This window comes from Zonotrichia albicollis, chromosome 4, assembly GCF_047830755.1.
Source record: "Zonotrichia albicollis isolate bZonAlb1 chromosome 4, bZonAlb1.hap1, whole genome shotgun sequence".
NCBI classification, from domain to species: domain Eukaryota; kingdom Metazoa; phylum Chordata; class Aves; order Passeriformes; family Passerellidae; genus Zonotrichia; species Zonotrichia albicollis.
In genome coordinates, this window is record NC_133822.1 from 67,968,374 (window position 1) to 67,995,878 (window position 27,505).

Genomic DNA, 27,505 nt, shown 5'->3' on the forward strand with positions numbered 1-27,505 from the left:
TTATGCCTTGCAGAGTTTCTCAGCTGACGTCAATCAGCAGAGCCCGCTGTTGGTATAAGTGAGGCTGCACAGAGAATTAGGCTCACAATGTCTTAAATGTGCTAGATTGGGAACGAATGTGGTATTACATTTGAATTCCAAAGGAGTGCCACATCATTTTTTTCTTTGTTATCTGACAGTTGGAAAGTTGGAGACACTGTGCGTGAAAAAGAATAATGTTACACTTATTTTGAGCAATTGACAGACATGGCTGGAAGTCTGATATGATTAATACCTCAATAATAGGGCCCCAGTAAATTAGTCCCAACAGATTCACAACCTAGAGAGTGCGCCAAGATACTAATAAGAGTTAAGGTATTTTTATTAGCTAGCAAATTCCATTTTTAGCTTTGTGTTACCAAGAAGATTTTAAAATGCATTAAACTCAAAAGAATTAAGAAGATCTCTTAAACACGAGTGGAGAGGAAATGGTTGGAAGAACCTGTGAATACCCTCTCTAAGCAGAAATAGCCTGAGATACCTATCTTCATATCCACTTCCTTAGCAACACCTTGAGAATTTTTCCTTAATTATTCAGATATATGGATTTCTTTTTATTATTATTTCTCTTCTAGGGCATCTGTGAAAGACGTGCTGCCACACTCAGTAGAGAAAAGGAAATATCAAGCTCAAATGCATATAAATTCAGCTGCAAAGTAGGGACAAAAAGCATCAAATGGTTCTCCTTGTGTTTTCTTTCATTCCTAAAGCAGCAGGAACATTCAGGTCCTTTTCCTTCCCATCTCAAGACTTAAGGAGAAGGGATGTCTTCATAGTGACAGAAATCCAAACTTATACAAAGACCTTGTCTGTAGATCCTTTCTGCATCAGCCAGCAAGTGAAGTTCAACTTACACAACAGTATCATTTCAGGAATTATCCTTATCCAGCTCCAGTCCAGGAAGACTTAATTACTGGCTATGCTATTTTTTACTTGTTTTCAGCATCTTTATGGATAGGGGTCTCAGCTGAGCTGATAAGACACTGTAGTAGATCTGGCACTGAGCTCAAGCTTTGCTCTGGTGACCTGCCAAGTACCACCAGCAGGCAGCTCAGCCATGATATCTTACCTGGTTATTCACACTGGAAGATCAGAGGCAGCAGCACAGGTGCTGGCCACTCCGTATTTTTATGTGGTTTTGCTCTGTAGTCTGGTGTGCCTTCACAGAACAGGTTATTCAGGCTCACATGCATAAAGCAGAGAGGTTCACACATCAATAAGAACCTTATTGAACAGGGCACTGTGCATGTATAATATTAGAAACAGTCCCTGGCTAATAAATCTTTAGTCTAATTACAAAGAGAAAATGACAAGAAATAAGTATTTCATAGGAATTTTGAGAATAAAAAAAACCAAAACAACAACAACAACAACAAACCCAAAAAAACCAGGGGGAAATACAGGTGTTGAAGTGAAGGCAGGTAATGTCATTGAAACAGAATAGCAGAATGCAGCAGTGCTGAATTTGGTGGAACCACAGATGGTGAACCCCTGCAGGAATGTGGAGAGGGAAACATGTGGTCACAAGGACAGGCTAAGGTGCCTTTCAGTGTAAAGCCTTTCATGGCTGGTAAAGGGACAAGTAGGGCCATCGATCCCCTGGTAAAACGGGAATATAATGAAATTTAGGCTGAGAGACTGAAATATGTATCAGCCAAAATTAAATGATAGATGTTGAAGTGTGAGAGAATAAGTTTTATAAAAAATTGGGGAATGTAAACAACACAAATCCCAAACTGTGATATGGAATAAAGAGAAAAAAAATATGTCAGTATGGAGGTGGAAATTAAGACTGCAGGCTTCCTTTGGATATGTTTAGATCAAACTTCTAATGCTGGAAAAAGCAAAAGTCTGTTCTGTCACTTTGCAAGTAATACTAAAATATGTTGATTTTTCTTTTAAATTACCTTCCTTCAGAAGTTAATTTTTATAAACTACAGTTTTACTAAGAAAGATGGTTAATCTACTTAATAGCTGTGAACTTGCCTATTCATCTTCCAACTTTGAGAGGTCTTATGTTGCTTCCCAGGTCTATCTGAGAAATAATTTCATTTGAAAGCTATCACTGAAGCATGCTACTGGTTGCTGTTCTTTATCTGCTGAAGAACTGGTCCTGTGGATATCAACTCCAAAGTGAGTGATGTTTAAGCTCTCTTAAATTGACAAAAGTGATCAGATATGAAAAGTGGTGATTTTACACTTTGGAAGTATTAAAGTGTAGCTTTTTCACATTTTGATTGCAATTTGAATTATTTAATTTCTTTTTTCCCTGAGTTCACTCAAGCCTAGAATTTGAGCTGATAAATCAATGCACTCCCCCACTAATGATCTTAATGGGCACTCTCTTTGAAAGTTAAACATTGTAGTAAATCGCTCAAACACAGTCTTGAAAAGCTAAACACAGATTTGAAATCTTTCTCATGTTGGGTAAGGCTGTCTTCAGCTTTCAACATAATTGCAAAAATTACAAAGGCTTGAAACTAAAAATATGTTATAACAACCAGTTTCATTGCTATAGTCACAATGATTGTTATGATGATCCAAATAACCACCATTGCATTAATGGAAATTTTAAATCCCTGCATGCATTATTTTTAAAGCCTTGTAGGCTATCTCCTCTTCAAAGTTTCAGAAATACTCTTAGTTACATAACAGATGAACAAACAGCACAATGTTCGTCTGCAGATCCTTTCTTGTCTACTCACTGTGAGTAGCAATATCTTTCTTGCATTATCAAAAGACTTATTTTTTTAATGCTCAGTTAAATCAAGTGAGCATCAACTAAATATTTAATGCATACAGACTACCTGAGAAAAACCTTTGTTTTAATTTTACTCCTGTTCATAGCTGCAAGGAGAGATCTTATGTAAAGGTACAATAGGACATGTATTTTTAGGAACTCCCCAGTTGTTTTCCTGTCACACTGCTCAGCCTATTCAATCACCTGGCTCTTCTGAAAATGCCAGTTGTCCCAAACTCTTTGATGTCCACTGACAGCAATTGCTAGTAGAGCAATTCACCCAGTGGTCATAAAGACAATCCATGCAGCCACTAGCAATAGCACTAAGCACTGCTTCACTTCCCTGTAACACACTTGCCAGCCCAATATTTAGTTCTCAAATATCTCACACATTTCAATGCCTCCTTCCTCCTTTTGTCACTGAAAAATATGAAATATATCTCCAACCAGTTTGCCACGTTAGAAAGCCAGCATTACTTTATTGGCAGTGCTGGAAGTATGGGGATCGCTCATAAAGCAATGTATACTCAGCAACCTAACAGAACAAGTCATATTCTTGAAAATAATACATATTCATCACATTTTTATTACATATTCATTACATTGCCTGAATAAATGCATTTATGCTAGTTATTTCTATGGACTTATTTGGATATGGTTCTGTATCTTCTGATGCATCTCTTCTCCTTGAGAGGGTCTCAAACGTGATCAGGTCATAATGTACTTCCATTTGCTCTGACACACAATCCTTGTTCTCAGAACTAAAACATCTGTTAGTGCATATTAATCATTGACGTAGGTAAATAAATAAGCATCTCCTGGCACAAGATATTCATCACAGATATAGAGATCAAACACCATTGCACTGAAATCAAAAGAATTTTCCAATACCTTCCCCCACTGCTGCATAGATTTCTTTAAAAAAAGTGACTTATGATCTGGTTATTAAAATTATTAGAAAAATACCTCTGCGCAAATTAAGGTGCAAAGGAGACCATTTGTCAATGGCAATAGTATGGCTTTTATTTAACAGTAAATGTGAGGAGAGACAGAGAAAAAATAGAAAAAGGGAGAGTGGCCAAGATCCCTGTGGCAGATAACCTCGCAGTCCAAAGTTCCCATCAGGAGGTATATTCAGGTAAGTGTGGTCTTAGGTGGTTGCAGCTTCTTTATACAGTTTTTCCATAGTGGGCAAAAAGTTCTTCATAACAGTGTTTAAGCCATTAACCATAACATTTCAGTCTCTCACACTTGTTCCATAATGCTCTCCTGAAAAACAACAAACTCCTGACATCTGTCATTGAATCCTTTTCAGAATTGTGGTGCTCCAAAGGGACACCTGCTGTCATGGATCAGACAGAAATCTGGGAGGGAGGAGTTTCTCATACCTAATTTTGACATTAATTAATACTTTCCTTTAGTTGGTCTGTGGGTATCTCAATTTACCACAACTTAAAGGCAAAGAGCTGTGGCCTTGTGAACACATTAACATTGTAAAAAGGAGCTGTTCTTAAAAGCAAATCAGAAAGAGCTAAAGGCATCTTCTGCAGTAAAACTACTACTCAACAGGTCACAGGGGCACTACTTGAATTACTCAAAATGCTCTAAAAGTTGTAAGTACCACCTACAGCACATTGCTATTAGGCTAAAAACACACTGTAATAAATGGTGAAACAAACGTTGTTTCCTAATTTATGAGGATTAGGGGAGCATTTTGCTTTCACTCACAAGAATAATAATAATCATATTAACTCAGAAGATTACAGCTAAACAGAAGATATATTTGGAAATAATGTATGTAATTTCTGCATTGTGTATTTCAAATCTGGGCAGAAAAACTACCAAATGAGGCACTGAGTAGCAATAATGGAACACTGCACAATTAGACAGCTCAGAGATTGCCTCAAATTGACTTGATATACTGAGTTACTTGCTTGCAAGGTTGTGCCAAAGGTACAAGAGGGGAAGTATAAATATCACAAGACGATCACTTACACAGTTGAAATAGAGACCATCACAGCAGCAGCAATGGTCTAAATCCCACAGGAGAGTGAAAAAAGCAATATGATACCTCCACTTTCTTCAATAGCTTTATTATTACTATTTCATAGAAGAATCCTCCAGTGGAAAAAATATGTTACCCAGTTGTGCATGCGAGCAGTCTAGCTCATTGCTCCTCTTCAGCAGCCAGGTTTATAGGGATTAAAAGTCACTGAGCTGCTTTGTGAGTGAAAAACAGCATTCTTCATATATTATGACTGAATAATTGAGCACATAATTTAAAGACTGCCATACCTTGTTTCAATCCAAAGGAATTCTGACCAAAATGTTCAAACAATCATCCACTACCATAAGACTGTGTGTTTGTTAGTGTCTTTCAAATCTGAATATTTTGGAAAGCAGCTGACCTCAGGAATTGTAGTGAAAGGCTTCAGCTTTGGCTTTTGTCCTCCATATTCTGCTAAGTTGTTCTCCTTATTTGTTGCCATTTTTATTCAGGGAGAAGCATATAAAAATAATGCATAATCCTATGCACCAGTGATTCATGGTACACTGACAGTTTCAGCATCAGGCTCTCTAAGGCTTCATGTTTCATTCTATAAACAAACAAACTCAATGATGCATCCTTGCCTTCAGGTTCAGAGTAGACTTCTTGAATCTATCTATATTTTAAAATGTTAAAACAGATATTATATATATATGATTTCCCTTCTTAGAATAGAACTGTTACCAGCCAGAAAATATCAAAAACATATCTGAAGCCATATATAAAATTCTATTTGAATGGGATTTACTTATTTTTAGTTTTTTTACTTTGTTTGTTAGGTATAAAAGTGGTTTGTTGTTTTTTGGTTTTTTTTGTACTTTGCAGTGTTAGCAGATGACACAGAAAGCAGGTTTGTTGTAACCTATCACCTGGCAGACCCAGTGGTCTGAATTGCTACAAAGATTTCCTGGCAGAAATTTACTACCAGTGCTTTCTCTTTAGAGTTAATGTGGCCTCCACACATGGAAAAGAGTAAATACAACTTACTTTTATAAAAATGCATATTAAATTGAATCTAGCTAAGTAACACAACCACTTTTCTTCCATTATAATGTATCTGATATAGTTTTGCTTAACACAATAAAAGCATACCCTGATCTGATTTATCATGTAATTATGTAAATTATCCATTATAAATTGTCTCTGTCAGAAAAAAAAAGCAACTACTCTCCTTGAATATCATCAGAATTAGCCCTAGAAGGTTTAAAATTCAAGAAAAGAAGTACTGAAACCATGTATGTTTCCCTCAGTATTTTAACCAATAGCCAGTAAGAATTAATTTTTGATTTATCTAAGTGAAGTACATGAAAACAGGTTTAACTCACAGGAAAGTTTTAAACAGGAAGGATGATGAAACACTGCAGTTTAAGAAGGAGAGTTGGGAATGAAAGACCTATTTAGCTGTGGTGCACAATGCACCATTAAGAGTTCAGGTTTCTTTGGGTGAGATATAATTCTTCTACCGATTACCACATCTGCAGAATTCCAGTATAACCTTTCCATACAAAGCATTCCTGTAAAAGAGCTATAGCATCTCTGATTACCTCAACTTTCACAATGGTGTAATTCCATATGGGCATTATGGGATAGAAGAGGACACCAACTATAAATGAAAGGATGAATCTAATTTAAAGCTAAAAACTTTTAGTGTAATAAATATGTAGAACCAGTTTGAAACCTGATACAGACATGAGGAGACAACAAATCAGAGAAATAGCCACAAAAAAAAAGCACTGGTTTTATTCCTACATCTGTAGTCTACTTTTAAGTGTTAAAGATAATAGTTTTCATTGTGTTCACACATATGATTTAAATAATGAAGAATTAGTAATATGAAGCTCCCTACTGCCTTGATCTTCCATTAAATCTCTGCAAGAAAGCAATGTGACACAGGTTGGCAAATCAGTGGTGTGAAAATTAATGAGTTTTCTCCATGCTGATCAACAGTTGCCCTACCTCTACCAACAGGTGATTTATGTTCACCTTAAACACTTTAGGTGTTTAGTCTAAGCAAATTAAATGTCATTTCTGTATAGAGGAGTTTTACAACATTTGGTCAGTTACATAGGATATGTTTTAAATTAATATCACCTCCTATTCCCAAATTTTCTATGTTCCCATTCCTTCTGTTGCATCCCATATTAACACATAATCTTTTAATAATTCTATAAATGTGGAAATTTTCTTAATCTTTGCTCACCTTGCTATTGCAATCTGTAAATGCAGATTATTAATTTGCTTCAATACTCAAAAGTAGAAAATAAACATTAGTCCTGGTTCCAAAATGACTAATATTTGGTGCACTTCAACAGCCAACTAAATGAGACAGTCTGGTGATAATTCAATATTCTCTTGATTAGATGTGACTGAAGCAGACAAATAAACTCAGGTTGAGAATGCACAGTAAATTCAATGCAATTCAATAAAGTCTATATGGGCAAAAATATTTTACTACAAGTTAGATATCCTGGAGGACAATACACTTCCAAATAGTTGTTTAAACGGGAAATACGGAGTTCTGGAAAAAATCTTTTATTCAAGCAAGCTACTTTAAATGTAGCTATCAATAGGAGAATTTTCTTAGATCCAAGATTTAAAAAAGAATAAAAAAGAGATAAAGCACTCAACTACATCCTGAAACTAATCAGATAAAGCAATCAGGTAAATGTTTAGAAAGTATATTAGTAGGAATAGTACTTCTTTCTTTTTTCTCTCTCTCATACACAGATACACTCTTATATCAGTGGAATAATTTTTCACAAAGTTCAATTAAATAGACTTACAACAAGCCTTTATACCTGATCCTAAGGGAAGTCTACTGACATTAAGGAGACAAAGTGCCATTCCCTGCTTGGGATGAGCCCTAATGACCAGGGGAAGCAGAAGGATGTGATCAGGCCATCACAGGTGGGATCCAAATCCCGCTGCATAGAGGCGTGACAAGAGTCTGTGTGTGGGTGTGTGTGCCCATATACAAGGATGTGAATTTGTTTCCTTTTCAAATCAGCAGTGTTCAGAAGGGTTGGGGTTTTTCCCAAGAAAGCAATGAAAGATGGATATCTGTCTGCACTCACATTTGACACAGAATTCACTTTGCTATATTTTCCTTATATATTCTGTCCTTGATTAACCAAACTAATATTTCATCAGTTTCTAGTTATATCCAAACTGCCTTCCCCATATTGCTTCAATAAAAGGTACAGACACAAAATTAAGGTTCTACTAAATATACAGGAATTTAAAAAGAAAAATCTAAGTAAATGCTTTTAATTCTTTCCTGTTTATTGCAGCTTTATTAAAATGCTTAGTTATCCAGACAGAATAACTGTCAGAATTCAGAATTCAATTTCTGAATCCCGAAGCATTAAAATTTTATCATTAGCATTTCCGACAGATCAAAAATATAAATATCACCTGTATTTTATTTATCCTCTATAATCTTAAATTTTTATTATAATGAGAAATATTTTATGGTGATCAAATGGAGTAGTAATATTATTTCAATTACTAGCAGAAAAATAAGAAAACCTATCTACGTTCAACATGAGAATTTTAAATTGTGTAAAACTAATTTTGACTTGGACTGTAGATAGAACATATTGATTCAAGACTAAGATTCAATGAAATCTTCAGAAATCATGTATAATTACTACAAAAACTGCATATCAAGTGTTTTGCAGTAGAACTGTACTGTGAGACAGGAAAAGAAAATTCTTCAAAGGAAAAAAACCTGAAACTAGGTAAATTCAGACCTGAAACTAAGTGTAACACCACCGGTAGTTAATCACCTGAACAATTTTTGAGGGATCTAGGAAATATGGATTGGACTCTTTCTACCTCTTCCCCTTTATCCACTCCCTCTACATCCCCAGCTTGCTGTAGGAAGAAGGAAAAAGTATGAACTTAAACTGTTCAAAAATCTGGATAGAATTTCTCTCTTCTTAATACAGTCTCACATACGCTTGAAATATATGAAAATGTCAGCTAGAAATTTGATTATAATACAGATATTTTCAGCTGACTGGAAGACTGAGAAATAAAATATGAAAAAGAATCTGAACAAACAAAATATTTTCTTTTATAACATGTTAAATTTGTAAAATTAAAAAACAAACAAACAAACAAACAACAAAATATCCCTAAACAACCAAAAAAAACCCACCAATAATCCCAATGGCTTTCAGGTAACTAAATCTGGACATCTGCCATGTAGATGCCTGCAGCTAAGCAAATTTCCTTGTGGTTAGTGAAATCAAGTATACAATTGACTTCATCCCTTTAAAAAAAAATAATTCTAGTATAGGTATGATAGGCTGGAGTCTTACAGAGTTTCTTCCTCTGTGTTGATCATAGAGGAACTCTAGATACCTAACTAATCTTCACACCTGTGCAGCAGATCTCTTTGGCATCACTTTTCGTATTGTAAACACATTAAAGCAGTAAACTGATCAATGTTTTCTTTTTTTTTTTTTACAGCGTATTTCAGACTGCTACAGTTCTGATTTTCTTGTTTTCTTTTTGTTTTCTTGTTTTCAGTAGACTGCTACAGAAACTCCAGCTTCTCACAATAATTATAAAAGAAGCAAGAATGTCTGAAAAGTTTTGAAATTTCATTAATATGTCTAATATATCTGTGTGACGGTGTTCACACGGGTTCTTGGATGAGGGAAGAGATGAGCATCTGACTCCATGTTTCAGAAGGTTTGATTTATTATTTTATTATATATTACATTAAAACTATACTAAAATAATAGAAGAAAAGGTTTCATCAGAAGGCTAGGTAAGCTAAGAGAAAGGAATAATAACAAAGGTTTGTGGCTCGGACAGAGAGCCTGAGCCAGCTGACTGTGATTGGCCATTAATTACAAACAACTCTATGAGACCAATCACAAATGCACCTGTATCATTCCACAGCAGCAGATAATCAGTGTTTACATTTTGTTCCTGAGGCCTCTCAGCTTTTCAGGAGGAAAAATCTTAAAGAAAGGATTTTTCATAAAAAGATGTCGGTGGCATAACTGTTAATTTATTTATTCTGCGTTTGATAGTACTGTCTTAAGTCTTGTAAGGTACAACCCTTTTTTCTCTAATTCAGACCACTAATATGATATGTATTTATCTTCTCCGTTATCCAGATGTGAGGTACCATATTCCGTGTCATAGCACAAAGATGGGAGATATATGTACATACCAATATATATTGACTTCAAAAGAATCAAGTGTAGGTTTTCTGTCAGAAGCTTTATGAGTCCAACACTAAAGACATTTTTATAATGCCAGACCATGTGCTGTGAAAGAGTCTCAGGGGTGGCCAATGCATAGCTGAGGTATTTCATATCAACTCATTTAATAGTATTCTATGAAACAGAAAAGGAAATCCAACCCCAAACTAAAGGGAAAAAATAGGCACAAATAAACAAACAATAGAAAAATCAAACTATGGGTTTCACACTTAGAAATAGAATTTTCTATTATCTGGACCTTTACCACCAGTAAATAAATAGATAACTCAATACTCACCTGTAAATTGTGTAGCCACTATGTAGTAGGTTTTTTTCCTGTAGACCATTCCAGCTGTATAAATGATCTCCTGGTGTCTCCTGTATTCATTTTCTAAAGGCAGCTGTCTTTATTCCTAGTATCCACAACAACACAAACAACACTTTAACTTGCATTTCTCCAATTCAGTGCAAAGACCTAATTTCTGAAAAACAGAATAGAGTTCTAGGGAACTTGGTATTAAGAAATGCTTAAGACAAACGGTGCTGCCATATTTAGCATGAGATAAGAGTGGCAAAAGCATATTTCTAGTCAGATAAGTGAGAAAATCGTAGAAAATAGACTGAGATTTGTATTCCCTGCAACCCATAAGCAACTGCTCATGGCTAGTGATATATTTCAAGCAATTTGGAGACCTGACAAGACAATCAAATCCAATTGACTTCAGCTCATTATCAAAATCACAAAAAAATTGAAAATATCTTCAGAAACCTTGAAAAGTCATGTTGACAATGAGTGAGGACTTTGTCCAGTTACTGCTGCCAAAATGGGCACTATACCTCAATTCCAAAAATAAAATAAGCATTCTGCATCAACAATTCCAAAAGAGTGACCAAAGAGGGCAGAGGAAGCTGTTGTATGCTTACAGGTGGATGTCTGATAGAGCATTTATGTGATAATGGGAAAAACTTCAGAGTGTAAAATCAAGCATTCCTGCAATAAAAGAGGGAATTGTTATTTTGCATTATTTTCATAAATTACCAGAGTTTAATAATATAGCTTAAACTTATATAGAACATTTCACAGTCCTTTGAAACTACATGTATTCTAATTTTGTCTTAAAAGACAATAGGTCTTGTATTTTGGAGAGTTTCTTTTTTGACATCTCCCTCACTTTTGATCTTGGCACTGTCTCCTTTGGGTATATTTCAAATTTTTCACTTCTAAAATGTCTTGAAGATTAGAAATGAATAAGCTGTCCTTCTCCAGTTCATACCCAAAGATCAGAAATGCTTTTCACTTGCCTTTAAAGGTACAGCATGCTCTAAGTTCCTTCACTCACTCACCCTGTGTTCTCTGAGAACTGACTATGCTCGTGTCCAGTCTCTTACAGAAAAGGAAAACTCTATCTGAATAATTGTAAATTCTCAAATTAATGACTCTTGTCTCACTTCATAAAAGATATAATAGTCCATTTGAATTTCTTTAATTTTCTTTCTTGATTATTTGACTTTAACTTCTTTGTTAGCCTCATCAGAAAATGCTTTGTTAGAAAAAATGCTATATACATAAAAATCTCCTTTCAACCCACTGTGCTTACATTGACCCTAAATCGAAAATGTCATATTAAAGCATCTATATACACAGAAACTTACTTTCCATTAACACAACATAATTAATTTGTATTTCATTTTTGTCCTTCATTTGTTTCAGAAACATTCAATGTCATTCTAATACTTTGCCTTTAAAACAACAATAATGACAACAAAATTATGTTGGTTGTGTACTTCTGGTCTAGCCTGCTTTATCCTTAATCCTTTCTGAATATAAAATTACACTTACTTGTAAAGATCATTTCTGAAAGACAAAAAGTAATGCATTAGAAGTTTGATTATAGTTCAAATTAATATAAAAGTATTTTAAAATTCCACATACTATTTTTGTGCAAGATTCTATTCCCCAAACCAAATTACATGTGAACTCAGTAATGTTTCTCTTCTCCAAAACATCCCTTCTTTATAAAATCCAGCAGCAAACACACTGACTTCAGTTCAGAGGACTAGATTAGATGATCATGGAATGAGGTTATGGAGTCCTTTAGTATCCAAAAACCACTCTGATAGAACATGATTCAAAAGCCTTACTTTTCAGTTGCTGCTTCTTAAATCAATGCAGAGGAAAAATAAAGTGTCCATATAATCAGTCTTTGATTTGAAAGGGATGGACCACCAAGCCCTCTCACACTTCCAGAAACTGTCCCTTAGATGCTGCTCCCTTGCTGTGTAAAAAAACCCAACAATTGAGACAAGCTAGACAGCAAGCCATGGAAATTCATTAAAACTATTTTTAAAAGGAAAAAAATAGCATTTTTTCTTATAAGGATTTTATATGAATATTGATGTGACAATATAAGAGAGAATACATCTTGTATTCTTGCTTGTCTTGCTTCTAGAACTCCTTGCTTATTGCTGCTACTGTTTTGAGATATATAATTATAGCAAGCACAATTCTAAACTGGATAATTTTAGAACTGCCAAATACTTGAAAAAACAAATAATTACTAATATGAAATTCAGTACAGAAATAAAATATTCTCATAAATACATACAAAAAAATCTCACAAAAATATTGTCAGGATTGTTTTCATAAAATAATATAAAATGCATTTAGTGATTTTGATAAATTTTTCTGGTGGATACTATAAAGAAATCTTGCTTTCAGTTTCCAGTTACAGATATGTAATTATATCTGACACTGCACTCATTTGTTGTTTTGTTTTCAGGTGAATCAAGCAAAATCTCAACAAGAATAAATTACAGAATTAGCACACCTTTGTTATTCATTCTGCTGGAAACCACTTCAAACTTGGTAGCTGTCAAAAGACAAGGTAAATGTAGATAGTATTAATAAAACCACTGAAGCCAGGCTAGAATTTATTCATCATATCAGTTGCATAAATGTTCTAGGATGTAAATTAGTTTGCTCAACTTTTGCCACATTTGAAAAAAAAAGGGCAAAATAAATGCAATAAAAAAATCTTATTTAAAAATGTCCAGGTGATAGGATTCTAGAGATGCTAATATATGCCCATGAGTTAAAAAGGAGCTCAGATGACAAGATGTGACTAAACACTTAATTTGTAAACAAATGCACCATCTTCACTAGGAATTCTACCCCTTGAAAACTGCTACCCTCCCATCTTAGAATGTATAGAGGGAAACTAAACAATGACCAAGAACAGTGACTCAAAACATATTTCCATATAGGAAAGACTGAACAAATTGGGTGTCCTTATTGGATAAGAGGCAATTGAGACAGGACATCGCTCTCTCATGTGTGGGTACGAGAGAGGAATAGGGTATGATTATTCACTACTTCCTTTTCTACAGAAAAATGGTCATAACCAGTGAAATTATTTGATAACAGGCTCAATTCAGACAAAAGAATGTCACAAGATTCTTTGTTGAATTGAAAAAGGGATTAGTATGGTATATGGGGAAAAGTCCGTCAGCAGCTATTAAAAATGAGTCTTGTGCCTAACCTGCAGCTCAGAAGTTCTTAATCCTCCTGATTGTCAGGAACTGATAGGATATAAAAGGAAAATTGCTTTATAATATTTTCCATTTTCCCTTAATCTTTCTATAAGATTTTTCTGGTTGCTACTGCTGCAGACTAGCTATTGGACTAGACAAACCTGTGGTCTGACCCTGGGCAGCTGCAGAACTGCACTGGTTTTCAGAAGAGAGAAAGAGAAAAAAAAGTCTACTGATATCAATCACACAATCTTTACATAATAAGTAATAATGTGAAATGATGATTTAATAAATGTAAACAAATTTTCTTTGTTTTCATACTACAGTATTATTAATATTTATTCTGTAATTTTGGTTGCCAATTTTGGATATTTAAAATTATTTTCAATATCAGTATTCCTGTTGTGGAACATTTAATGCTTAATTTAGTTCACATATATTGAACTTAACTTTACTTCCATTTTATTCCTCCAAATACAATACAGATCAGTGTAGAAAGTTTGGTGTTGAAAAGCAGTCTTACTACTGAATTTCTAAGCTGCTGGGGATTTCACATAAAGCAGAAAATTGTTCTTTTCAATCCCTTTTTTGAATCCCTGATTTAGAGACCTTATATATTCCACCCATGTTGCCTTAAATTACACATGCTGAGCAAGTATAAAACATTCAAGAAATAAGACCCCAGAGGGTCCTAATCAGTCACACAGAGACACTATTGGTGTCCCCCAAGGTTCAGTACTGGGCTCAGTATTGTTTAACATATTCATCAGCGGCTTGGACAAAGGGGCAGATGCTTCTGCAGCAAGTTTGCTGAGGATGCAGATCTGGGAGGAGTGGCTGACACCCCAGAGTGCGGCCCAGGTGTCAGCAGTGTGTCCTTGTGGCCAAGAAGAGGGTGTCCTGAGGTGCATTGGAATAACACTGCACAGGTTGAGAGAGGATCTTGCACCTCTACTCAGGTCTGGTGAGGCCACATTTGGAGTTCTGTGTCCAGTTCTGGGGTCCTCAGTACAACAGAGACAAGGACCTTCTGGAGTTGGTCTGGCAAAGGGTGCCAAAGATGATTAATGGATTGGAGCTCCTATTTTTACAAGGAAAGGCTGAGAGAGATGGATCTGCTCAGTCTTGAGAATGAGAGAGCCTTATCAGTCTACCTAAGTATCTGAAGAGAGACTGCCATTAGTAGGGTTCACCATGGGACCAGTCCTGTTTATTATCTATATTGATGATCTGGATGAGAGGTTCGAGTGCACACTCAGTCAATTTGCAAATAACAACTGCAAGTTGGGTGAGAGCGTTGATCTGCTGAGGGTAAGAAGGCTCTGCAGAGGAATCTGGACAGGCTGGATTCATGGGCTGAGGCCAGTGGTATGAGGTTTGACAAGAACAAATGCCAGGTCCTGCACCTGGGTCACAACAAGCCCCTGCAGCCCTAAAGGTTGAGAACAGAGTAGCTGGAAAGATGCCCAGTGGAACAGGACCTGGAGTGTTGGTTTACAGCAGCTGAACATGAGTCAGTGTGTGTCCAGGTGGACAAGAAGGTCAATGACATCCTGGCTTGGAACAGAAATAATGTGACTAGCAGAACAACTGAAGTGATTGTCCCTCTGTTCTTGACATTGGTGAGGCTGGATCTGGAGCATTGTGCCCAGTTCTGGGCTGCTCATTACAAAAAAAGACATTGAGGTGCTGAAGTCTGTCCTGAGAAGGGCATGGAGCCAGTGAAATGCCCAGAGGGTAAGTCTGTGAGAAGCAGCTGAGGGAGCTGGGTGTGTTTAGGCTGGAGAAGAGGATGCTCAGGGGAGACCTTATTACGCCCTACAACTGCCTGAAAGGAGGCTGTAGCCAGGTGGGGGTCAGCCTCTTCTCTCAGGCAGCTGGTGAAACGACAAAAGGAAACGGCCTCAAGCTGCAACAGGAGAGATTGGACAGCAGGAAGAATTTTTTCACTGAAGGATGGTTAAGCACTGGAATGGGCTGCCCAAGTGGTGAGGGAGACACCAGCCCTGGAAGTGTTCAAGGAACAGCTGGACATGGCACTTAGTGCTATGGTCTGATTGACAAGGTGGTGAAGGTTCAAAGGTGTGATTCAATGATCTCAGAGGTTTTTTTCAACCTAAATGATTCTGTGATTCTGTAAAATCACTTCCTAAAGGATGGAGCCTGGTTTGTAGTGACGCTAAGCAATGAGACAAGAGGCAGAAATAGGACCCCAGGCAGAAACATCCTGATGCACAGGAAGTTCCACCTGAATATGAGGAAGAATTTCTTTACTGGAACAGGTTGCCCAGAGAGGGTGTGTAACTAGAGAGATATTCAAGGACCAAACCATCTGGATGCAATCCTGCTCAATGTGCTGATCCTGTTTGAGCAGGGAGGTTGGAAGAGATGACAACCCAATGTTGCAACCTTACCCATTCTGTGATTCTGTGATTCTGTGATTCTGTGATTCTGTGATTCTGTGTCTAAAGGGACAGCTCCACTTTCAGTTCTATTAGACTTTGGTTTTGTCAATTGATAAAGACCAAGAAAAATTTTATTGCAGTACTGCCTATACCCTTTATGCCTTCCTCTGTGGTTTGATGAGGGATTTTGAAGCTGGTGGAAGAGGGAAGGATTTGAGAATCAAATTAATTTGGATTTTGTTTTGTTTTGCTTTGTTTCTTTAAAGAAATGGATTACGTCTATTTTGAAAACAAACTGCTCCATTTCTTTAAGCCTTTTTCCTTAGAGAAAAAGGAAAAAACGTAAAAGAGAAACGAAGAATTACATTGGCTTTCCATTTAATTTCAATGTTTAGTAATATAATCCCGAGGCAAACACTCAGAAAATATTCATTTCACAGAAAAAACCCAGCATTTATGTCTGAATCAGCTCAGAATTTGCAGTGACACCCTGCTGATTTTTTTAATAGAGAGGTAAACTGAAATCACTACTCATGAATTAAAAAAACATAATAGGTTAAGCATTCACTTTTCAGAAAAATAAGTAGGTGGTTTGTAGGGCTCTTCATTTGTAATGGTTTGTCTTCTACAGTAGATCATAAAGCTCAAGCAGCATCAAGTCTCATCAGAGATTTGCATATACTTTGCCAAAATTGAGTACACTTAAGTCTTTCAACTTTTTCTGAACTTACCCCGCTGCCTTTGAAATCCAAAGCTGTTTTTCTAGTAACTTCAGCTGGAGCACGTTCTGAATTGAAGCTATCCTTGCGCAAGTTTGGAGCATTTCATCATGCAGCAGCTGCCAATGAGGAAGAAAGGCCAAAGTCTGTGTGTTTCACTGCATGTGAAGCAGTGCCTGGAGGAGGCTCTGAGTGCACAGAAAGGTTCTGTCTGGGCAGCCAGCTGCACTTTACATCCAGTTAGAAGAGCCATACATGTAATCAGGGGCATAATTTTGTCAATGTTTTTTTTTTTCTACTTGTCAACAAATATTTTATTTCTGTAGTTTTCCCTTAGCTTTTTCTTTCAGGTAGATCATTCTTAATGCTGGTACTAGAATTGGTTTTGCATGTATCATCCTGGGGAATACATAACTGTTAGAGGTGCTCTCTCCAGGTTTGTTCAGAGGCTGCCCCTGTACCCACAGCCTACTGCCAGCAGGCACTTCCCTCATCTTAGGCCAAGGCTGCACATTAGGTAAAATGTTATTCATGGTATTCATTTCACTACTGGGTTGTGTTTCATATTCATATCAAAGGGGCACCTGAGAATAGTAGGATTTACCAGGAACTTTCAGAAAAGAGATATTGTCTTCATTTCATACTGGTACCTGAATCAAAGTCAGACATAAAAAAATAAACAAAATATGGGCAAAAAGGTACATTTCCTGATGCACATAAAAGTATACTGGACTAAGTCTAGAAAATACAGCAGTGTACCTTGGGGAGTATTTCAGTACTAGCAGAGAAACAGCCTAGAAAATTTATTAGATTTTATCCAGCCCTAGCTGGACTGACTCAGAAGGGCTTATTGCTCTTTAAAGCTTACTGCCTGGCTAAGGAACTTGTCCTGGCAGTGCATATACTATATTGCTAGCAGGTAAATTCTTGGTGAGGCTTTCTACCTGTGATGAACACAGAAAAGGGTTGTGGGGTGAAAAATTGGACCTGCATCTTCCCAGGGGCTGCAAGAGGTTTCCCACATGGCACGGCAGGAGGGGATAGGAAAAGGAGTATGCCTGTGTGGACCCCTGAAGTATGTATGGATGTGTGGATGTATATGCATATGTACTAGAACCATTCAGCATCAGTTAAAAAGCATATTCAAATAATTGTGCATGTGAATTAACATTTCTGATTCATAATTTGGGTCTATCTGTTGTGTTACCGATACTGATCCTCCCTCAGCCTGTAGTTAACTGATTGTCAGTTATTTGTGTGTCATTTATAAATCAATAGAGCACTTTGGTGTTGATTTGTTTTAAATGACATAAATGGATGTAATCTTTTCTCTGCAGCAGTGCCATAAACAGAAGCATGTGATGTTTCTCTGAAATGTCTGAGGTGATTATTAGGCTAGATAAAGTGAGGTCTGTTCAACATGCCTGACATGTGCTGAGTTTGACTCTGTCCTGTCATTCTGAAATACAATCATTTCAGAGTGACAGGACAGAGGTTCACTTCAGCAGAATCTGACAAATGCACTATGTTAATCTATAGATAATATTGAAATAAAACACTTTCACAAAGCAAAATCTGTCAGAAGCTTACTTGTCTGGTTCCATGTTCAAATCTTCTTTATTTAGCCCAATTAAGAAGACATCTTGACGCAAAAAATACCATGGTCTGAAGTAGTGTGCTTCTAATTTGCTTGTAAAACCTCTGGGGTTTTTGATTTATGCTTCAATTGTGCATTCTTTTTCAAATAAAAATTCTTAATGTTTTGTTGTATCTCTTTTCTTACTGGCTAGACAAAATATTTACTTAAATATACACCAACTTGATAGCATCTTCACCATGGTGGTGCTCTTATTGCAATTTAATGTTCAGGCTGTTAACCAAAATAGCTGATTCCAAAATAATGCTGGTATCCAGTCCAAACATTCCAACCAAAGCTACTGCTGCATTTTATGTGTATTCCCCAGATCTGTTAATTAACCAGATCCTTTTTTCCTTAAATATCAGCACCATAAACTATATGTCAGTAATGTGTTTATGCTGAACAAACTACTGAGGCCTAATTTTTTTCTGCCTACATTTCTGCAAAGCTAAATAGTCAATAAAGTTAATAGAACTCATCCTTTTCCCTGTACTTGCATTCTAGTGATAAGGATATGATCGGCTCTTCACCAAAGCAATCTTTTTATCTGTAGAAAGTTGTGGACTTTCAATATGTAAGACTACATTAAGCTACCTAAATTACAATTTCAAGTCACCTTACAAACAATAATTTATTTAGCATCTAACAGCATGATGACATACACGTAGATGCCATCTTGACCTCTGCTCTGGAGCAGGTGTGTGCATGCCCACTAGCCATAGTAAAGCTCTTACCTAGTTTGGTTTATTTCACTTCCAGTGAATGATATTCCATGGGTTTTTTTTATATTCAGTTCCATACTTTAAAATTTATATCAATAGTTAGCCTAAATAATTCTCTCAGAAATATATGTATTTCTCTTCCAGTATCTCTTTCACATGGTGGGTTAACATTTCTCTTTAGTCTTCTTTTTTAAGGACAAACAAACCAATTCTTACTACTCATATTGAAATTTCTTACTGTATTTGTTACCTTCTATGCTCTTTCCAATTTATATATTTTTCCAAATATGTTTCCTCCCCCCGCTCTAAAAAAGACTTTAAAAATCTTTATCAGTTTAGAACCATGTATATCTTGAAAGCCCTACCCTTGCTAAGACATACTAAAATATTTCAATTCTGAAAAAATATCGAATTTTTGTGGCAGACTGCAACATCCAGAATCAATTCTGCAGTATTGCTGCTTAGTCTGTCTCCATTATCTAATTACGCTTTTCTTAATTCATAATATTTCATCTCTTTGTCTTGAATCTTCTTTCTCTCAAATCATACCTTTAGTTTATTAAGACGATTTTGAATTCTCATCTCTCTTCACAAAACAGCTATTTTAGAATGACTTATGCAGCGTGGTGTGGCCTTAAAGTCAGGTGTCTGGTTAGCAGGAGGGCGGCCAACACCCAGCTGCAATGTGTGAGCACCCCTTGGTGTCAGAAGGCTTCTGGCTGTGCTCACAGAGGATGGAATCACTGCTGGCCGACGAGAGTAAAGAGTCCGGACACTCACTGGGGACTTGTCAGATTTATTGTCAACCAGGGAGTGGCAGACACCCAGATGTTGAATCTAACCTGTCTGCCAGTGAGTGACCCCCAACAAACGGTGCAAGAGTGTTACAAAGGGGAGAGGAATTCATGGGAGGGGCTTACAAGGAACCAATAGGGGAAGGCAAGGGAGTGGACTTACGATAACGGGCATGAGAGAAAACCCAATAGAAACAATGTAAATGTGGGGCCCCAGAGCCACAGCAAATCAAGTCTCCCTAAGCACAGAAGATTCTGGCAAACTAGGAGGAGTGGGGAGTGATTGACAGGGCCCAGGGAGGAGAACAAATTCACATATAAGGAAACACAGGGGAGGGGAAATTATATAACAGAGAGGATTGACATAAACTGTGGCGGGAGTAACCAAGGTAACCAAATGACAGACAATACCATGGCGGGAAGAACTGGTGAGGGCAGAACCATTACAGAAAATGGGGGAGTGATACAGAAAATAGGGGAGTAATTAAATAAAGTAACAGAACACACTACAACAGACTTATCAGCATAATGCATTATATTCCTTGCTCTATCACCTGATCCATTAATGAAAACATCAAGTAAATTCAGATTCAGATCCAGAGCAGACTTCTGCAAGATTTCCCCTGAAATATCTTTGTGGTGAGGAGTAAACAAGTGACATTTCCTCCAGAAGCAGTTTCCCACCACAGTGTGTACTCATCTAGCAATGTTTGTGTGTACACAAAGCACACTTGTCCACTTTGTTTATGAAAATGTCACTTGGAGGTGTGTTGCAAACTTTGTCAGGCTGTATCACATTCAGTGCTCCATCTGTCAGGCCAGTTAATTTGACATTGATGTATTTGATGTCCTTTTTCCACATTACTGCTCCAATGCTCTTCATCTGCAGTCTCCATTCCTTCTGCTATGACTTGTTCAAGATGCACAGAGCACCTCAGGATTCATTGGGGTACCAAGGGAAGCAGGAGAACTGAGGAAGCAGGATGATCCTAGACTGTACTGTGGTATGTGTTCTGTTCAAGGGCAGTCTGAAATAAATGCACACAAGCCATCTTGGACCCTCTGTGAGCCAGCCTGTGCCCTAATCCCACTCTCACTCCTGCAGAATCTTCCTGGACCTGTCAGTACTTTGATTCCCCTTTAAATGCAATCAGATTTTACAGAAGAGCTGAATAACAAACTATCTTGAAGTAGTGAGAGAATGACACGTGCATGGAAGTCAATATTAAGTGTTTTGAACACTCCAGGGTGAGGCAGAACTTATATTCAGGGCCTTTGTTTACTGATTTGTGCTTTAATTGGTAAGTTACTTTTAAAATTGAGCTGGCAGCTCTTCAGTCATCCTTAAGAAGGAAGGTAGTGGGGGCAATCTGATCCAAGAAAACTGACTAAATTGAACCTTTATAGTACTTAAGGTAGATGAACTCACAAATCCTGAATAACTGCAGTGCTTGGCACTGACCTGTCCACCACAATTAAGACTGAGGGCAGATTTTTAGAAGCCTGTGGAACTAAGGCAAAAAAAGCCTCAAACCCACCAAACACAAGAAGCAAACCACCACTGCACTTTAGGCAAGGATGCATTTGGAAAGCCGCTGAGATTGAATTGTTTTTTAATATAGAAGTTTATTTTTCTTATTTCTGTTTAAGAGCTACTTTATCACCTAAATCCCTTTACTGACCCCAGTCTGAAGTTAGAACAAAAAATATAAATTACCTTCAGGGTTTCCTCATTGAACTGAAGTGAAAGGGCAGTTAGTTATTACACATGAAACCCCTGTCATTGAGCTCAGGCCTGGCAGTCCAGTGAGACCAAGAGGAGTCTCCCATAAATGGATGGTGAATTTCCACCTTCTATTAACATATCTATAAATCAATGGCAGAACCCTTAAGGAGTAGCAGGCTCAAGTCATGATCTAAGCTTCTGCTATTCCTGTTGAAATAGCTTTAATCATAAATCATTTTAAGATTTTATTCATGCTGAAAAGTCTGATAATTGTGTAATGCATGAAGCTTATAATCATCTACATGTACCCTGCTTCAGCACTTACATTAATCAGAGAATAACAGTTGTGCAGCAGCTCAAATGACTTACTAAATTGTACAAGCAGTCCACTTTTTCTTTTCTCTTCTAAGTGCTGGATAACAATTACTGTTTACTACATGAACAGGGCTATACAGCAGGTAACAAAACCTTAAATACTGTGATGAACACTTCCAATCAGCTTTTCCTGAATTTTGCCTGCTGTGTGGAAAACTCTAGCATATTTGTACGATGATTGTGCTGATTTGCTAAATCACAACCTAACTCTTAAATTAAGGGAATGGTCATAATCAAGAGCAAAAATTTTAAAAGGCATGGAAAAGAAAACATACACAAGATGCTTGACCAACTGCAATCATTAGGTTAGATCAGATAATTACAAAAAAAAATGTTTTACTACCTATTCTCAAATTGCTAGACCATTCTTTCTCTGTTCCTCATGCTCCACAGAAGTTTAAATCTCCTAACTGAATAAACATTTTTAATATTAAAGTTATCCTTGTGGTTCCCCAATGCACTGCACCTAGCACACTGATGGTATGTATCATCAGGAAGAAGTCTTAGATTCTGGTCCCTCCTCCCTTGCTAACTGTTATTTTAATTACATTTTCCAAGTAAAAAACATTTTAAAAGTTCAGGAAGAAACATATAGCCAATGCCTGTAAGTTTCTCTCTAGGTCTCAGCTCACTTCCCCACAGCTTGGAGTTCAACTAAATGAGTTCCCCTGTTCATAGCTGTGATTTTCATTATAATTATGCTAAGGTTTTAGAGCAATCATACTGCAGCAACACAAACTTCTAAAAATACCCTTGTGATTTTTCACAAGTTCAGCCAGATACTTTCAAGGCATTGAGTATTTATTGTCTCTTCAAAATATATTCAGATTCATTTAACATAGCCAATTATGAGCTGCCTGAGGGGTTTACATAAACGCTTCATCAACTCTTCTGAAGTTAGTCCCATTAAATATGAATAAGTCCAAGCTGGACTTGTTATGTTGCTAGTTTGTGAACTTCCCCAGTGGGCACTCTAAAAAAATATTCAACCATAATGCATTAAGAAGTGTCTTTCTTTGTGCAAAACTGTTTCATTCTTTTTTTTTTTTTTTCAATTTTCTCCCTATTTCCTTTTTTTTCTTTTTTTTGCATAGAATGAAAAAAACCCAAAGCACAGAGCCCAAATAGAATTTATTGAAATCTCTGGCTTATTTTGCATTTTCTATTCCAGTGGTTTAAAAATCCTGTTCAAGGAAAAGACACACAAGGGGTCAAAGTGCCTTTTGTAGCCAGTAGAACTACACAAATGAAGAATGCCAACAAGAAATTCTCCAACAGTTTGAAGTGTCTTGAAGCAAAGGAAACAATGTTCCAGCTCAAGTTCCCATTAAAAAAAATGTCTATTGCAATCGGAACATGTCAACTATATCCACAAATCTCATGTGATTTCTTCCACTTAGCAACATGAAATCAAGCAAGTAGAATTCCAGCAGATTACAGCACTTGAGCATATGCTTATATTTACCTCTGGACAACAACAGACTAATGAAAAATTTAATCTCTTCCTAAGAGCTTTGATTAACCCAGTGATGAGGAGTTTAAGTAAAACCCGATTCCTACAGAACATTTTTATAAAATACAATCTTCACTGTCATACAGAAAGAAAACAATGTTCCTCATAGATCTTCTTTAATCTAGTATAACCAATGGGGATTTTATCCTGTGTTATTTTACTACATTAATAAATGACAACTGACAAGTACATGGTGTTTTTCTAGTGAAATTTTATAATAATAGACAATATAAAAACCAGTTGGAAGATAAAAAGTCAGGGAAAATCTGCAAAACATAGAAGACAAATATTAACTATTGTTTTCTTACTGTCACTGCTCTTGTCATTTTATATCAGAGTTTTAAAAAAAATTCTTGCTTTTCTGAAAAATATTCTTATATTCCTATGAGATAGATAGATAGATATTTTTGAGGATAGTTCTCCTCAAAAAAACTATATTTCTAATGCCTACTTAAATAGTTATTAAGGCAAAGACTTCATGTGGAATGCTTTAAAAACAGGATTAATTCAACCATGAAGCAGTAGCTGGAAAATGCAAAGAATCCTATGAAATTGCACCTATGTCAGATAAAAGAAAATGTAATGCAAAATTTTTTTTGTTGTTCTCAGTGTTGTAGCTGCCACATTTTACTTTCCTCTGCCACCATTCAACAGGCTGTCTCAAAAAGTCCTAATAGATTTTGGCTGTGAGATGTATTTCATACAGGCTTAATTGAAGATCTTAGCTTGATCATTTGCTATGCCATACATATGCATTTTAAGTGAAGTGTAAGTAACTAGGACTCTTATTAACTACAGAAGAAATGCAAATGTATTACATAATCTATTTCTGTAATAGATGTATTTTGAGCCAATAAAATGACCTTTGAAAATTACTGAGATGCTTGAAAATACCATTTACTGTAATAGGAATCAGCAAAAGAAGGTGAACTCTAAGTGAGGCTTAACACTTATTTTTTTTAGAATCTAGGCAAGATTTAAAGTGTATGCTGTGAATATTTAACCATTTTAGGAAACACCTGCAGTATATGTGCAGCATGCAAAAGTGTTAAGTTTTTTTGCCTTCATATTTAAACCAGCTTGGTTTTACATTTAAACAACATTTTCTTATTAATTCTACATTAATTTCTAATCAGAAACAGAAGGAAGTGCTGGGTATTAGAAGATATTTGTGAAATTAGAATTTATTAGCACTACCCAAATACAAACATTTAAAAAAGACACTAACTTAAATATCTTATGATTTAAAGCACAATGCAAATGGAGATTCTGTGGCTATTTTCTGATAGCGATTTCACTAAACTGTAAAATTAAAATTAATTTTTAAGTAAAGTATAGGTTCAAGATGTTGGAAAACATAGCATTTTCTCTTGTCACACTTTCCACTTCTCTTGAGAAACTGATGAATTTTCCAAGGGTCACATTTTACAGCTGGGGGGCTTTAGAGGTGAATTTGGGTTGTTGGTGAAACTTATTACCCAAGAATTTTTTTATTTCCACAAATAATTACAATGGAAGTCTTTCTCCCAATCTTACTTAGAACTAATGATGAAATCCTGCACAGTATTTTTTGTGAGCAACTGGATTTTTAAAAATTTTCATAGCTATGTAACCCACTTGAAGAAGAAAAAATCAAAAGTATAGATCTGAAATTTAAGAATGAAAATATTAAAGAATTATTGCATAATTTTCAGAGTGAGCAGGTCCAAAGTTTTCAACTGACTTTTAAGAATCTAGCTCAGAGAAATCAAAACTTTTCTTATTTCTGAAAGGTAAATGAGCAGAAATGCACAGAAATAAATATTGAGTTTACCATCTCATCACATGATGACAGCAAAACTTGAAAAGGAAAATGAAACAATTTTTAAAACTCAGCTTCACCGGGGGACAACAAATAGTAGTGTTTTTACTGCAGCAAGAGGATTCTATGCAATCTCTGTGAAAAGTCAAGATCTATTCCCACTCATGGCTGCCTTAGGAATTAACCATAGTCTGCATCTCATCCATGTATCACTGTGGGACAAAAGAGGAACATTTTAATCCTCTGCTTTACCTTCCAGGGAGCTGCATTGACACTTTTACATTATTTTTATGTGTCTTAATATGACTGTGTGTTGAGTGCTCTCAAATCACAAGAAAATTGTCAATGGAAGTTTCATAGATCTTTAGCCTAGAAAGAGCAACACTGATAATTTTGTCTGACTCCTGCATAAGGGAGGACATTATTTTTACCAAGCAATTCCCAAATAAACACATTACTTCAGGGTGAACTACACAACAACTTCTGGAAAACAATTCAGTTGTTATTTCAAGTATGGAAGTTTCTACTTTTATTCCCAGGAAAATGCCTTCATTTTTATCTCCTATCACCAATCATTTCTAATGGCAGCTTTTTTTATTTTTCAGATCGATGTTATGTTATTTTATATTATATTATGAGACATTACAAGGTTGTTTTATTTACTTAAGGGCCTTGAGGAAAGGCTGAGATGTTTGGGGTTTTTTAAAATGTTTTCATAAGAACTCACTCATTTATAAGGATTCAGTCTCTTAATATTCTTACCACTAGCATTCTTTAATATAACTCATTTGATGACAATTCATTCTTGTCTCCATTACTGCTTCTTTCTTGTCTTTGAAAAAATTTTGTTTTTTTTTTTAACTTTTATTATTATCTTGGAAAATATTAACATCTTTCTAACAAAGTACATCCAAAAAAGGCTCAAAAAGTCCTTCTAATCTAGTAAAGAATTTTTAGTAATGAAAGCAATTTTGTGACCATATTAGATTTTGCTGATATACTTGCACTTACTCACATTTCACACACATGCTTAAAATCATTCACACTTTGATCACATAATAAAAAATAGAGCGGTCCAAGTTTTTCACAGAAAATGCAGCCAACTGAATGACCCTGGAATGACAACAGAACAAAAGGTATGAGAGAGATGTAGAGTGGAGTCTTAGCCTTTTAAACAGCATGATGCTGTTAATAACACTACTGTTGTTATACAAAAACAAGGAGAGAAGCCCAGTGCAGAAATGTACTCAAAATCAGGATGTAACAAGCAGATGATGGAGACACTAATTTGATCAGTATGTTGATAACACCATATACACCTCAATCTAAAAGCTGTTTTGGAAACTTTTGTTGCAATATCTATGACATATTTGGAAATTATTTTTGCCATCAAAACATTACTGTAAAAACTGCACAACAGTACAATATTTTTCACCAATATAATCCTTTTTACACATATATATAAACCTAATTTCAATTTGGAGAGCTCTATTTTAGAAAGGGGGAAATAGGCAAATCCTTCCTATGACAGACTAAGCCTAAGATTCACTGAGAAAATAACGCAGTAAGCTGCTGAGTATGGGCCCATGGCTACAACAGCATGACAAAGGAATGCAGACAAATTCTAGAAATGCTGCTAAATCAGCCAAAACAATGCATATTTTCAATGTCATTTCTTGAGCTGCACATTTCTTGAGCTGCTACATGTCTTGAAAAGTACATTGTATTTTGAAAGCAAAACTGGGACCTGGCAAATTGAATTCCTTAATCAATCAATCTGTAAGAAACTATTTGTTAATGTAGTGCTTGGGTGTGGCATGATAGATATTTAAAGTGGTGATTTGGGTGGCATGAGCAACAACTCTTGTATTGGCTTTCTGAACAAAGGCAATCTCATTGAGAATTCAAGATTATTCAAAAAGCATAATTGCCATCAGAGCAAATCTAGACATCAAAGTTTAAATAAAAGAGGAAATGAATGATTCATAGACCAAAACCACTAAAAACTGCAGAATAATGACCACAGTATAATAAAAAAGACCATCAAACAATATACACAGTAGTGTTCCATGGTTGACTAAAAATAAACATTTCATGTTCCTTAGGCCAATAAAAATTCCAGACTAATGTCCATCCTATTGTCAGAGTCACAAATTAACTAACCAAAACAATTTCTAACTTATCCATTAATTTTTATATAGTATAGATATTGACAGACTAGTCCAGATGAAT